Source organism: Phoxinus phoxinus (genome assembly GCF_949152265.1).
Source record: "Phoxinus phoxinus genome assembly, chromosome: 3".
Classification (NCBI taxonomy): Eukaryota; Metazoa; Chordata; class Actinopteri; order Cypriniformes; family Leuciscidae; genus Phoxinus; species Phoxinus phoxinus.
In genome coordinates this window covers 29611639-29627110 of record NC_136878.1, presented here as the reverse complement: position 1 = coordinate 29627110, position 15472 = coordinate 29611639, and the positions used below count along the sequence as shown (strand labels likewise).

Below are 15472 nucleotides of genomic sequence, written 5' to 3'. Positions count from 1 at the left end.
AGGAACAGTAGCCTAACGGCTGTGAATATCTCACAGGCATCATAGCTATATACGCTGCTTCTGCTGAGCTGAATAAGTGTGGGAATAAGGCGTGTGTATGTAAAAGAAGTGGCGTATTGAGCTTGAAGTTTTGAAGCATAGCTTTGCTGCAGACCGCGTTAAAACATGACATCACCACTATTGTCCTCAGCGCTTGTATTTGAACTTGGCATTTGTGAGATATTTTTTTCTCCTCTGGCTTAACGCCCTCTTATTATAGGCCTACTGTATTTATTCTTTGTAGCAGGCTTTTAATAGGTCTACTCTATTATGAATTTATTCAGGGTCGGTTAAAAAAAATAAGGTAGCCTATTTTTTAGAGGACTAATGCAAGTTAGTTGAATACTAAATTAGATTTTTTTAGAGGCCTAACACTGACTAAATTATTTAACCTTAACACATATTCTCCAATAAAGGATAATTTCAGTAACATTGTTAACACAGTAGAATTGTAATGATAATATGGTTGATATAAGAAATAACCAATAGCTTTGAACATTTTAAACTAAATAATTATTTTAATATTTAGCCAACAACAAGTATACAATGAAGAAATGCATGCATTAAAATGTATTGTTTTTATAATTATTATATTTATAGTTTAGTTTTTCAAAATTATGATGTTACAGATCAATTGGATAAGATATAAATGTGCATTAGGCCTATTGGAAGAGGAAAACAATATATACCTTTGTTTAAATGCCTGACAACTATTTTTTTATAGACTTGTCTGTGAGTACTTTTTATAACAGGGCCTTTATTGTTACCAAAAAAAGAACATGATATTGACAGGCAATTACCACAATCTACTGTGAAAATGCATTGTCACCTTGCCTTTTGAGTTCTCAAATTTCCACACAAGACAACAATGGCGTGTTAAAAACAAAAGCCTGTTTTTTTTTTCTTTCTATCCTTGTAGGGCTAAATTAACTTGACACGTTCTCCTGATTCTTTTTTTTTTTCTTTTTTCTTTTTCTGTTTCTTTGGGGGGGTTAGGTTTAATTTTAGCATCTCACAAAACCATAGACTTTGCTTTTAGCACACCAGTCAAACCCATCATAATTCCTCTTATGATAATGTTATGTGTCCTCTCGTTTTACATATCCGGCGCTGGCTTTGTATGCATCAGGACTTGACAGTCAATCTATTCAAAATGTCCGCATTGCAATTTAATGTGTACTGTTGAAAGGTTGAATGTCGTTCTGAATGTTTGCAAATCATTTTGAGATCACCTCTTTCATTACAGCCATACCACATGCTTTGAGTGATAGAAATAGGTCATGTTTTTTTTTTAAAGAATATTAGTGATACTATAAACTAGACAGCGCTACATAAGCCAGCGCTCTAACTTCTAACATAAAAAATGCATTATTGTATTTACGGTATTATTACTTATTTTTATAATTCATTTTTTTGTGAGGATTTACTCCTGCTAGATATCCTGATTTAAAAAAAAAAAATCTTGTTTTATGGAAATGACAAAAAAAAACACAAAAGTGTACTCGCTCAGAGCTTAAACTAAATATTCAGCCTGTTTACATGATTTAGGACCTGGATTGAGGTGAACTCCAAGGTTCCTTTTGAATATGAATTTTTATGTAGTAGGCCGGCTGCCTGCAGCTCTATGAATGAGCCGTTTGCTATTGTGTGTGTGTGTGTGTGTGTGTGTGTGTGTGTGTGTGTGTGTGTGTGTGTGTGTGTATGTGTATATGTGTGTGTGTTAGACAGTGGAGGCATATTGCTGTCTTGTAATTGGCTGAATACTATAACCATGGTGACCATGGCAGCTTATCAGTATTCATTGGCCAAGCAATCTTCATATTTTTGGCTACTCCACAACCTCCGCCTGTTCTCAGTCACAAACTGCAGCGCTTCTGCACAGTTGTCTTTAATACTGTGCCCGTTGAACTGTTAGCATTTGGTGAATTGACATGGTTTGTCATTTCTGCTTATTTCCTTGAAGACATTTTGTTGTCCTCTAATTTAAAACATACTTAATCATTGGATGCTTAGCCTGTTTAGTTTTTAACACAAGAAACTGAATTTGATTTTTGTGATAGATAGATAGATAGATAGATAGATAGATAGATAGATAGATAGATAGATAGATAGATAGATAGATAGATAGATAGATAGATAGATAGATAGATAGATAGATAGATAGATGCATAGTTTGATAGTGACATTTAGTTGCTCAAGCCTCATTGATACTTTTACAGTGTTATAATGGGACCAAGTGCAGCTTGCTTTCTGCACTGATTTCTTAAAAAGCGATTCTACATCCACTAAGCTTCCGTGTTCATGTAAGTTTACTTCCTTCAAACTAAAGGAATAATGTGCCTTAAAATGTGCTGAGATGTTAAACAAGCAGATACATGTTGGCACAGAGCATCCTGTAGACCCGCCTCTTCTCGACCAGGTCACATGTACAATGTTGTTCCCGCTGGTTGGAGTCGCTGTGGCAACAAGGGGGTGATCTCACATGCGTATGATGGCAATGTGCAAAAGCAGGACAGGTTCCATATATGTGTGTGTTTGTGTGTATTAGCGAGTGGAAGATTCTTCCACGTGAATGTTCCTTTGTGTGTGTGTGTTTGTGGAACTGTGATGGTATTAAGAAGCCACTCGAAAGTGCATGTCTGCTTGCATTCTGATTTGCCGTGGTATTTGTGTGTAATTCTGTATATCACTCATTCAAGGTTGCAGAAACAATCTGGTATCTCACGCTGAAATCTTGATTTATCAGAGTTAATGCACAGCTCGTTGACATCTCAAAGCAGACAGATCTAGTGCCAACATTTTAGTTAAAATGGAACAACCCCGCAGAATGATTCATGGAGCAAATTTACTTCAGTGTTAAGATTTAGAAGCAGTACAGTGATTTGAAAAACGTCAAAATGTTTTCTTTTGATGTGTTATATTATAATATATAACCCTTAGTAAAATTAGTAATTGCAAATGTCAATATTTCACTATTGAACGCCACATTTAGTAGTTTGACCTATCTTGACCTTAACTTCCAAACCAGTTCAGTATGAGTTGTTTTTTTGAATTGGCTGAATTATTGATTTGATCTGTTGTGAAAAACTACTGTTGTTTTTGTCCAAAATCCGTCATTGGGTATTATAATTAATTTAGTATAGTTCCTGGTAATGTGTGTAATTGTAAATATTCCATTGCATGATAATGACAGATATAAAATGGTTCAAGATTGAGTAATATCTTTCCTCTAAGCCAGAAGTAATCTGTGCAATAACAGCGCTGTGACACCGCATGCGTTTGCGGTTTGACTGAGCATGTCTGTTCTCTGCTGAATTTAGATTATGCAAATTCTTAGAGCTATAAATAAGTCAATAACTGCGTCTCAAATACCCCTCAAAACTATCAGATGAAAGAGCCTAAATGATGCATGTCAAGTCAGTGAGAAGTGTGACAATATTATTTACAAAAAAGCAATGTAATTTTACATTGCTCATAAATGATCATTTTTTCTATACAGTATATTTTTACATTTTAATTTTGAAATAATATATTGTGATATATTTTAGAAATCTTTCAGGAGTGAATAATGCGGTTAAAATACAGCTATATAGCGGGTTTGTGTGCAGAAAAACCATTAGCACTTTCACCGTAATAATCAGTTTGGATTAAATCATAATAATTAGGTGTGTGTGTGTGTGTGTGTGTGCGTGTGTGCGTGTGTGTGTGTGTGTGTGCGTGTGTGTGTGTGTGCGTGTGTGTGTGTGTGCGTGCGTGTGTGTGCGTGTGTGTGTGTGTGTGTGTGTGTGTGTGTGTGTGTGTGTGTGTGTGTGTGTGTGTCTGGCTAAAAACATGGGTTACAATCCAAAGACCGCATTTGTCATACACGCGAGTAATGTTGCACAGTGAAGTGCTGCATGTTCGCATACTTGCATTTGAATCGCTTGATTCTATGCTAATTCAATGCATGCGGACTCATGCATATATGCGGAAGCTCCAGACACTCTGCTTAATATCCTTATTAGTGACGTGGGAATTAAAAATTTATCATGCAGGTGGGGTAGGCGAAGGGTGCCCCACAATCTTCCCAGAATCGCATTGCAGACTCTGGGTAGGGAGGAGGTGGGCTGGGCTCCGTCAGCGCAGTAGCATTTCCTTCAAGGTGCCACCATCTTAAAGAATTTAGCAGTGGTGAGCATGCGAAAAGGATAGACCTAAAATGTCCGCTGGCACGCGCTTGATTACTAGCCCACCTCGCATGTTCCAATAAGGTGCCACCGCGTTCGCATAATCACGTTCACCAATTAGGAAATTAGCTAGCGTCACTGGCAACATGCGTCTCAAGAAACCCATTTGCATGCATAAACCCGCCCCATTATTGTCAGCTACAGCTTGTGGCAAGCCTTGTACTTATCTGGCACAACACATGCGCCATATTCCAACACAGCATGGAATCATTCGCATTTCACCCACTTTGTATTCATCTTTAGCCGTGTGCAAGTAGAAAATTCCGGATGAATATTTAGTTGCTACTCTATGTGGAATTGTGGCCCTTAGCTAAGGTTAAAGAGAGCCAATTCCTGAGCATTTAACACATTTTGACATGTTTCAATATGATTGTGTTGATTGCGCCCCTTTGACGGAGATTATAGTTTTTAATCATCAAATTAACATTAAAATGCCCTTTTGGCAAATTTAACAATCATTTGAATAGAGATGCTGTCGTAACATTTGCGCAGCAGTGTTGTGCCTGGTTGCTTGCTGTCTTTAGAAGGAGTCACTCAGAGGAATAGCTATTCCTCACTCGGGCTCCACTCCATTCCACGGTCTTAATTATTTCAAAGGTGGCTGTCTGGAATGGAACTCGCTATATGACACTTCCATTTGCATTACCTTTCATCTCCGCGCGTCCTCTTGGCACTGTCGAGGCAGGAGTGCTAGAAATGACTCTTAATGCCTACCTCTTTTGTATATCACCCCCATATAGACGCACAAAAACATATAGAACGCTGGCTTAGGAGCCTTGTATAATGCCGCATGCGTGTTCCACCTGCAAATATATTCAAGCTGAAATTAGATATAGGTTTACTTAGAGAACATAGCGCTTCCCATTTATGGTGATCAACCATCCAACGGGGTACAATAAATACTAATAATAGAAGGCCAAGCTAAGAAGTATGTCGAAATGTGCCATGTGCATCCATCAGCAGGATTGACATCGGTTGTCATAGAGTGATGGGCTTCTTTAGAGTCCTTTGAATTTAGTGTGGAGGAAAGTATCAAAAAGACATGATATTATAGTGCCGAGTGGCAGTGAGGCATTCTCATGGAGAACGGACAGTTACATGAATCACACCGCCATGGTCCTGTGTTATCCTGGTTCGGATAGAGTTACTGCATGACTTCTACAGATGGGGTGGTATAATGAGGCGGCATCGGTGAAGATCCGTTTCATGTGCATTTGTTGCTGTCAGTTGGGTATTTGTGCATGTGTATATATTATACTCCCGCACACACGTTTGTTGCAAGTATTGCGCGCGCCTTTATCTGCTCGGATTGTTCAGAGACGAAAGGTCCACGCAAATGTCCTCTTGAGCCTGTCATGTAGACTACCGTCACCGGGTATATCTGAGAAGTGTTAATTAGCGTGAAAGTGGGCAACAGAGGTGTCAGCAAAACTCCCTCCCTCTCGCACCCACCCACACACACACACACTTATACCTGATGTGTGCAACCTACCTCCACCTCAACCCCTCCCCGCTACCAGACCGCCGTTATGAGAGCCGGCCGAATGTAATTAAATTCCTGCATGTTTTAGATTCAGCCTGTCAGTGGTTAATGGGAGGAAACGAGAGCATCTCCTGTACTAAACGTGTTGAGAAATGAGATAAGAAAGCGTAAAGGTTGGTGGCGTAGACGAAAAAAGGACAACAATATAGACAATAGGCAACAATCATTCACATAGTCGCAACCGTTTTGTGCCACATGGCCGAACAAAGCATTATCCACAGCTGGACTGATGTTTTTCTTTTTTCAATTGAAATGTCATTTGAGACTCTAAGGCCCTGTTTCCACCTGGTATTCGGATGCGTTTCAAATTCATCTCCTGTAACTACTTCCGTTCAGGTTTCCTGGAGACACTCCCCTCTTATTTGATCACGTTCTACATCACTTTTGCTGGAGTGCCGAATACTGAATGACTGAAAAGGATAAAGAAAGCAGCTACGATTTCAACCGTAACCCTGTGTGTTTTGGTACAATGCAGTAAAGTTTAAATCACTTGTTTTGCTGTGCCTTCTCACAACAAGTCCCACAATGCTCACATAGTAGGCATTTTTGGCTTTTCGAACGCATTCGACTACATGAACATCTACACAATAAAAGCGATCCAGTTTAATGTGGTTTCATCTACCTCTGGAAGTGGTCGAAAGTGGTCAAGCTTAAAACATTGTAGGCCCTGTTTACAGCTATATTTAGTGTCGTCCACTTGTGATTGGATTGACTAAAACATATCTTAATGGCGGGTGTACACCGTGTCTATAGGCGTATTTTTAACCAAACACTAGTGTAAGAATGTGTGGACTGTGTTTGTGAACGGCCCGTATGCATGATCGTTCCTAAGTGTTTTTGTTTGTAGCTGGTCATGATCCATAAGGTATCGTGTGTGTGTGTGAGAGAGAGAGAGAGAGAGAGAGAGAGAGAGAGAGAGAGAGCTCTTGCTTCTCAGCCATCAGATGTGATGCAGACTGTCAGCTGGGGAATCATACCTGGCTCCATGCTAGAGCAGTCGGCCTTCATATATAGTCCAGTAGCCACTGATTGTCAGGACTGAGGTGTTGGCAGAGGGATCCAGTGAGTGCAGACGCTGAGGGTGTGGAGAGAGGGGGTGTGGGGGATGGGGACGACTCAAACACTGCCAACATCAAGCGCTAAAATGGACCTTGGTTTCCCTGTAGTGCAGGCGATAGCAATACAAGCACATAGAGACTCTTAGCTTTTTAGCATAGCTGCTCAGCTTAATTATTGCTATCTGCTCTCTAGAACCAGAAGTTCGTTTACAAAATGCTTTGAAAAAACATCAGCTTGTGATATTCAAAATGTATACAGTAACTTTCCTTTGCATGAAATGTGCTATTATGTGATCGAATTGATGCTTATATTTTGTTATTGTATAGAGAAACATCAAACTATAACATTAATTTGGGGATCCAAGAGATAACATTCACAAATGAAACAAAATGCTGTCATTTATTTTATTTTATTGTATTTTTCGAAAGCAATGATTGATGTGCTTTTATTTATTTTTTAATAAATCTCTATTTTCTGATTGGAATTTGCTTTTTGTTTTTGTCTTATACCTTTGCTTTTCAGCACATAAGCTGTCAAGAGTGACTCATAGAATATTATAGCCAAACAACGGTCAGCTATTAATCATGTGATTGAACCATGAGATATTGTAACGCTATAATTAACATCTTGTAAGTCCTCTAAGGGTTTATGATGTGAGAGGGCCGCAAAAAGTATTTATTTTTTTATGTGATAATAAACATCTTTTAAGTCTTGTAAAGGCATATAATGAGATGGGATTAAAAGTCTCAAAAACCACTGTTACTCATTAGGTACCAACAGAAATTGTAATAAAATATTATTAGCCCATGTGAACAAAAAGCATTGCTGCATTGTGTAGCAGCAGTGACTAAGTCAAAAGCTCAAGCCATACGAACACAGAGGCTTAATAAAAGCTGACAGCTGTCACTCTGCCTCTGACATGTGTCAGGAGAAGACTACCTTTATGTGGACATGGCCCTACATCGCTCTTTGAGTTTCTGGAGATAACACACACTGCACAGGTTTACAAAAAAAAGCGTTTTTGAAACCTATAGGTTCAGGGGAGTCTTCCTTAATGTGTTGTTGTCTAATGATAAAAAACAATCTTTTAATTGAGCTAAACGGTAATCTCTCAGGCTAAGGAATATGTGCGAAAAATACATATTTTGTAATATAATTTCATAAAATCTACAGCTAATGATGGAAAAATATACACATTTGGCTTGAAAAGCTGCACCCCTCTGGCAGTATCTAGCTGATGTGTTACTTTGCATGTTTACATCTTGCTGCACATATCAGGAAACCATTCAAAAGCTTCATGTTAAGCTTTCAGCATCTGCAAACTACAGAGCTGTTTACACACAAGAATGTATATGCTTAAATATGTGCAAAAATACATATAATTGCATGCCCTGGATCAGTGCGACAGTAGAGGTGTGTGTGTGTGTGTGTGTGTTTCTCTAGGGAATGCATAGATGCAGAGATCTCGGGCTCTGCTGGCCAGAGACATACTTTGAGGTGACAGTCATGCAGCCTCTGCCAGTATTCTCCCATACACAGGGATGGTTTGAAACAGAAAGAGTCATTTCATCTGAAAAGTCACCGGTGGTGAACCCCCTTAAGGTAACTGCAATGCTGGTTACACCAGCTGCAGCAACTCATGGGCAGAGTGTCTGTCTGGACATCCAAAGATCATATCCTATACAGCTGTGCAGGGCAGAATTGACTTCATCCTGGCTTTAACTCTGTCCTCCTTTACTGTCATTCAAATGAACATATTCACATATGCCATAGACACAGCAACATCACAGTACTGGACTAACACACACATTCTTGAATATGTGGTTTTGGGGCACTCTATAGGCATACTTACTTTTTTTACTGTACAAACTGTCTCTTCTATCCCTTACACTAAACCATCACAGAAAACGTTCTGCATTTTTTGAATTTCAATAGAACACTGTTTGTATGTTTTAAGCCATTTGGTTACTACACAGGAAGTGTCCTCATAATCTGTTTACATTGTAATAACCATGTCATTATACACATGTCTGTCCTCATAAACAACAACACACACACACATTGGGTTTCTATGTTTCATGGGGACTTTCCATAGACATAATGATTTTTAAAGTACAAACTGTATATTACATCCACTAAACATCCACTCATCACAGAAAATGTTCTGCATTTTTACATTTTCAAAAAACATCACTTATCGCTTACGATTTATAATCTCTTTTCTTAAAGGGGACCCAAAAAACTGTCCCCACAAGGTCAACATTTACTGGTAGTTCTATTCTACCAGTAAATAGGGGACATTTGGATAATGTAGAGAATACCAGGAGAGAGCGCACGCGCACACACACCTATAACATAACTATGCTGTAGCAAATCCCTCACACAGACTCACTTCACAACATATTTCTCAGTTGTATAATGTTATTATTTTTTTGTGTCCAATTTGGCATTTATCGGGGGTTTTTTCAGTTAACTGTTTGCTAAATATTAAACCACATGAACCATTGTTTATGGCACATTCTTACTTCATTTATGTCATCAAAACAGGTGGAAATTAGCTCGAATCGCTGTAAAACAAATGTGACATGTTTAGTATTTTTAAAGTCAAAATTTCCTCTTTGTTCTCTGTGTTGCAGGGCTGAAGGAAAATGTGACCGTTACTTGCCCACTTGAATTGAGCATCTGGGACCTGGCTTCAATGTTATAAATGATAAACCAACATGAGGTGAGTTCACAGAGTAATCCAAATGTAAAAAAAAAGAAAATCCAAATATGGTTGCATCATAGCCCATAAATATATTTGTACAAGTATTGGTGTTATTTTATCTGACAGATTTCTATAGTTGCAACATAGCATGATGGCCTCAAGAAGGCTTGATTCTCATCATATCTGTCCGAACAGACAGTCTTTAATGCGCACATAAACATTAACAGTGTGCACTTTATTGTCTTACTTTTTCAGATGCACCTTTACTTTCCAGTCTTTCTCATTACATTATAAAATTTCTTCCCTGCTGAAAACTCCAGCATGAAATACATATTGGTCCATGCTGGTTAGAACCTGTATAGTGCGGGTCTAGCTAGTGGACCTGCATAGTCATGCCGTTCTCAAACAATACTGAGCTGGTGAAGCTGCTCCACTAGCACTCCTGGCACACCAGCAAACCAGTAACCCATTCTGGTCCCAACATTCAAAACATGCCTTTTGCTGGTGACCAGCAATGCTGGATTTTTTTTAAGCAGTGTTCAAAAACAGCCACTACATATTTGAACATTTCACTTTATAAACTGTGAATTTGCATACCTGGAAAGCTGACTAGCAAAGTTGCAGATATAAGAAAAAAAACGCTAGAAAAAAGCAGTCAGTGCTAGCATGCATGCTATCAGTGCACTATACCTGTATATCAGCAGCACGCAGGCAATGCCCGGCTGTTTTCTGCATACTCTGTGACCCCTCCTCTCTTGTGCCTTGCTGTGGTGTGATTAGCGTTGGCCCTGAGGAGCTAATGAAGTCTGGCGCCTGCGTTTGCATGATTACAGTTGGCTGCGGCACAAAGCCAAGAGTCCACAAGGACAATAGATGTCAGTTTACAGCATGCCGGCCCACGCTTCTGCTGTTTATCAAACGTCCTGTATCGCTCTGTTTTATGTGACACGTTTGAATGCATATGGTGTCGTAAAATTAAATCCGCTTTGGACGCAATTTAAGTGCATTTTACTATAGCCGGGTGTCGTTTGTGAAAATATACATTCATGCAGGTCATTGAATGATTTAGGTCTTATTAATAATAGAAATATTTTACATTTGAAAAATAATTTAATATTTTATTCAACAATCCCCACATTCCACAATTTACAGCACTCAGTTTGTTATATAACCATTTTTAAAATCTTTTTCTTGGGGGGGGGGGTCTCATTTTTAAAAAGCTAGTTAGCCTTTCGTGACAACAGATGATGAAGCATTTTTGCATTCATTAAATATACAAGCATCTTCAAGCGGATCGCATAACAACGATGTGCGAAGCGGTTGTAAACCGCATCCTCCTTTCCCTCTCTGAACAAAGAATATGCGCATGGTAATGCCATGCAAATGTATGCAGATTTCAAGCAGCAAGGGGGAGGAGTTGAGAGGGGAGGCAGAGGAAAGGCTATAGTCTAGTTTCACTGCAAATACACCGAATGTTTACATATATATATATATTCTCAGGGCACATTGTTTTAAGAATTTCTCCGGAATGCCAGATTTGAGGTTAAAAGACACTAAAAAAAATCATGCATATTAATTTAAATCCTTTGCATAAACACTCCAACCTGCTTTTTATTCAATCTACATATATTCTACTGCACCCACACACCCACGAGAGATGGTTTTATCTTAAACAAGGATCAGCTTTATCACCTGAGAGTTGCTCTTAGCTATAAGTTTTGCTTATTGCTACCTTCTTTATCACCCCCTTCACTGTCATATTGTCCTTTTTTTTTACCACAATGCTTTAGAAATGATGATAAAATATCACTGTAGGATTTTCAGACAATTTAAATATATAAATGAAATAAGAAGTTAGCATAATCCATAGAGGCGTTCGATAAAGTAACCTGAGACCATTCGTTGTTAGGATGAAAATATAGGTACAGAGAATTATGAATAAATAATTAATTTCTTCCCCTAAAATCTAGACAGTGGGATTTCAAAATGCCCTTTTGCAGCATAATAAAATATTGGGCTAAAAAGAGAAAAATGAGGTCAGTGCTTCAGCTTGCTCAGAATTAATGACATTTTATAAGTGTCTCAATGGCTTTTCATTATTGCCAAAGAGATATATTGCAAATATAACAGCCCCTCCCCATTAACAGTCTGAAAATGGGACTTGATGATAGTCACAACTGATTACATTTTGTATGAAGCTGCATAATAATAAGTAAACACTCGCGTTACAGTAATATCACTTTAGCCGCTCAGCGCCATTTAGCAAATATAGCATTCAAAATTATATAATTCAATATTTCTTTCTTTCTCTCTTTCTTTCTTTCTTTCTTTCTTTCTTTCTTTCTTTCTTTCTTTCTTTCTTTCTTTCTTTCTTTCTTTCTTTCTTTCTTTCTTTCTTTCTTTCTTTCTTTCTTTCTTTCTTTCTTTCTTTCTCTCTTTCTCTCTTTCTTTCTCTCTTTCTCTCTTTCTTTCTTTCTCTCTTTCTTTCTTTCTTTCTTTCTCTCTTTCTCTCTTTCTTTCTTTCTTTCTCTCTTTCTCTCTTTCTTCCTTCATACACAGTTTTTGCAGGTTATATCGCATACACACGTTTTTCGCGTGTGCTTTTGTTTAGATGTGTGGCAACCTAACCTGGGCGTTATTTGCAAGGATTCTGCGGAGCATTAATACAATTTCTATACGTGTGTGAGTGGGTGTGGTTGTCCGTATGCGTGTGTTTGCCACTTCTTCCATTTCCGAAAAGATCAGTGATTTGTGTGCACCAGCACATGAAAGGCCGTTAAAATAATGCCCATCCCCAGACAGGAGACACAATACTGCGTTAGTCTGTGGCACACACATGTCTGGGCCTCTCCTCAGACACAATATGGCGAATGGAGAGAGAGAAAGAGAGAGAGGAGGGGGGTGTGAAGGCACAGACAGACACTCAGAATAATGCATAATGATGTTAACATTCCTGCATGTCTAATAGAGCAGGACCCAGCCACAGAGAGATGCACCAACTGAGACAAGCACATGTGTGTGTCTGTGTGTGTGTGTGCACAGGTTTGTGTGTCCATGCACTCAGCATCCTGAGATACATTAATTTGGACTCTTTATGCAAGGGTGTGTTTGAATCTTTTCTTTGAGGTTATGACAGCGTACGCTGGCCCAACGGCTTTAAGCCGTTGCACCTCTTAGAAACACACTTTCATATGTACGTCATGTGCGAGGATGCAAATAGACACAGATTTTTTTTTTTAACATACCCAAAATTCTTCTGCAATATTTTGTACTATAGCAATGCTTTAGCAGAGATTTATCGTGCTAGATTGTGTCAAATAAATGGAAAAGAAAAGTGTGTGTGTGTGTGCGTGCAGGAAGAGTCGCAATGACAATATGGCTCCGTCCAGCATGCACACGCATATACGAAAAAATAAATCCAAGCGGCCACAAAGCAACTCTCCTTCCCCATTTCAATGCGCTCCCGTTCTCTGACATGGGCGGCTGTATCATTTTAATTGGGAGCTTAGACTGAGGTGAGATTGTCCCGTTTCTATTTATTTCATTTTGTTAACCTCACATCAGGCAGAACCGTGCCAATGGGACCAGCTGAATTGGATATGAAAATAGACAGGAAGCATTTGTCGAGGGAGAGAAAGAGTGAGAGAGAGAGACAGCCGTCGTCTCCGGAGGAAGGCGGGCGAGGACGGAAAAGCTCATTTTCTGTGGCCACCCCGTGCCGTCTGCATTGCAGATCGGTGAAAATCCTGGCGAATATGATGGCGAGGCTCGGGAGAGGGTTTATGTTATCTGTGCCTTTGGTACGCTTTGTTTTTTTTCTTCTTTCCTTCCATATTTTTTTTTCCTCTGTGGTCGCCATAAAATGTCAAGTTAATTTCCTGGGTGGTGTGAGCGACGCCTCGCCATGCGCCGTGTATGTGTGTGACATGATGTGTGTGTGTGTGGTAGCTAGTTGGGGGAAGAGGTTTGCAAGGAGGAGCTCGTGCAATGTGCAACGTTACATGCAGGTGTGTGTGTGTTTTGCTCATATTTTGTTGCTATATACAGTATGTGTGTGGGGGTTGTAACAATTTCAGTTTCAGTGTATGTGCGCATGTAAATTAGCCGTCGCTACTACACTGCGTTAGTGGGAGTTCCAGCACCTCATTTGAATGCGACACAATGTGAAGGATTATGGGTTGATGATTTTCCAAGAGGATTCAGACCTGAACCGTATTATAGGGTTCACAGACGTCTCTCAGCTAAATTAAACACCCACACCTGAATAAAACCAGTCTGCCTGAGAGTGTGTGTGTGTGTGTGTGTGTGTGATTGAGATATACGTGTATATAGCGCATGTTTATGTAGTCATATGTGGCCATTTCCTAATATATATTTATTTAAGTGCACTGCAGCGAACAGTAATTTCCTGGCAATATTGTATTGCTTACTTTGAGAAATAAAATATAATTTTCTTTTGCATGGTTTCATGTAAAATGCCTGGTTGCAGACTTCAACTGAAGTAGGTATGTGATGAATTGGCGAGGATTGCCAGTGATTTGACAGCTAAAAGTATAGTGAACACATAATCTATTTTCACTGGATTCACATGGTTTTAGGGGGAAAAGCTCCAAGGATGGTTTTGTCTATCATTTTTCTTTTTTTCTTTGTGGTGTGTGAATATAACTGTATATGCTTTGTATGTTTTTTCCTCTCAATAACTCACAAATTGATTATCCTTGAGACTCACTCTGACGCACAAACTGTTTCAAAAATTGTGTGATTTCCATACAGAACGGCCTTGGTGTACAGCGCACATGCACTCTGACAAATCTTCACGATCCATTAAGAAGTCTCCTCTTGTTCTTGCTCTGGTGGTGTTGTTCATATCCATGACACCCGTATGACCACAGCTGAGGCGTGTTGATCCGGGAATGCAAATGTGTGAATATGCGGTGTAGGTGTGTGTATGTAAGAGCGTATTCCGATAGACCTGAAAAATGTTGAAATGTGGAGGAAGGGATTAGTCATTTGTCACTCTCGCTTATGCTGATCTGTGCTTCTGCCCTACAAATGTCACATCCCATACGTCGGACAAATCTCACCAGCGCTGCCTAATTGCACATATTCATGATGGTGCTTTGCTTATCGATTGTAGTATCGAGATATGTGATGGTAAACGAGAGGGTGACTTCACCAATGCAAAATGTGCACGGAGAAGATGTTAAGGTGGGACTTCCACATCTTTTGTAATGCCATTTAATTGCTCTGAATGCAATTTCAATAAAAACACGTACAGTTACTTATAGATAATTATTGGTATTTTACGACCTTACAACTTCACAAAAAAAAAAAAATCATAGCAAATTTGACATTAATAATAATTAGTATTGGTAATAATAGTAATATATTTTATTATTATTATTACGGCTGGTTTATTAATTAATTAATTTAATCATTTATTTATCTCTTTTTCCCTTTTGTATCTCTGCCTCAGCCTTTGTATTTTGCGGATAAATCAAGGAAACGACTGGTCTTACATAGACAATGAGAGTACAGGTGTATGTGCGCTACAAAGAGGAATAGAAAACGGTGGATGGTGTAAAAACTAAATGAAAGAGGCAGGAAGCGCTACCGAGAATCTCTAATGGCTGGATGTGAAAGGTGGTTTTGAGTTGGGTGTTTAGAGCAGACTTAATCAGGAGCCCTCCGATTAATTAATGGACACAGCGAGGACTTTCGCTACTGCTTGGGTAAACAGCAATTGTTCTTGGCCCGAGGTTCCCAAACATGGGGGGTGGGGGGGGGGGGGGGACAATGACGATATTGTCCCTTTACCCCTCATTAGGGGGAGTGTGAGGGGAAACTTGGAGGTGTGTATGTGTATGTGTTTGCAATCACTCTCCCATGATCCCATTA

At 39.2% G+C, this 15472-nt stretch overlaps 1 protein-coding gene and 1 long non-coding RNA gene across 4 annotated transcripts in view; both read left to right on the top strand.

Moving 5' to 3' along the window:
- ccnh (cyclin H) overlaps nucleotides 1–15472 on the top strand; it is a 184475-nt gene that overhangs the window by 84115 nt on the left and 84888 nt on the right. The window lies entirely within an intron of this gene.
- The window catches only part of LOC306996385, a 43561-nt gene that overhangs the window by 10660 nt on the left and 17429 nt on the right, over nucleotides 1–15472 (top strand). For all 3 annotated transcript variants that reach the window (XR_013797062.1, XR_013797063.1, XR_013797064.1), the window contains exon 3: nucleotides 9504–9592. This is a non-coding gene — a long non-coding RNA (uncharacterized lncRNA). The remainder of the gene's footprint in view (nucleotides 1–9503; nucleotides 9593–15472) is intronic.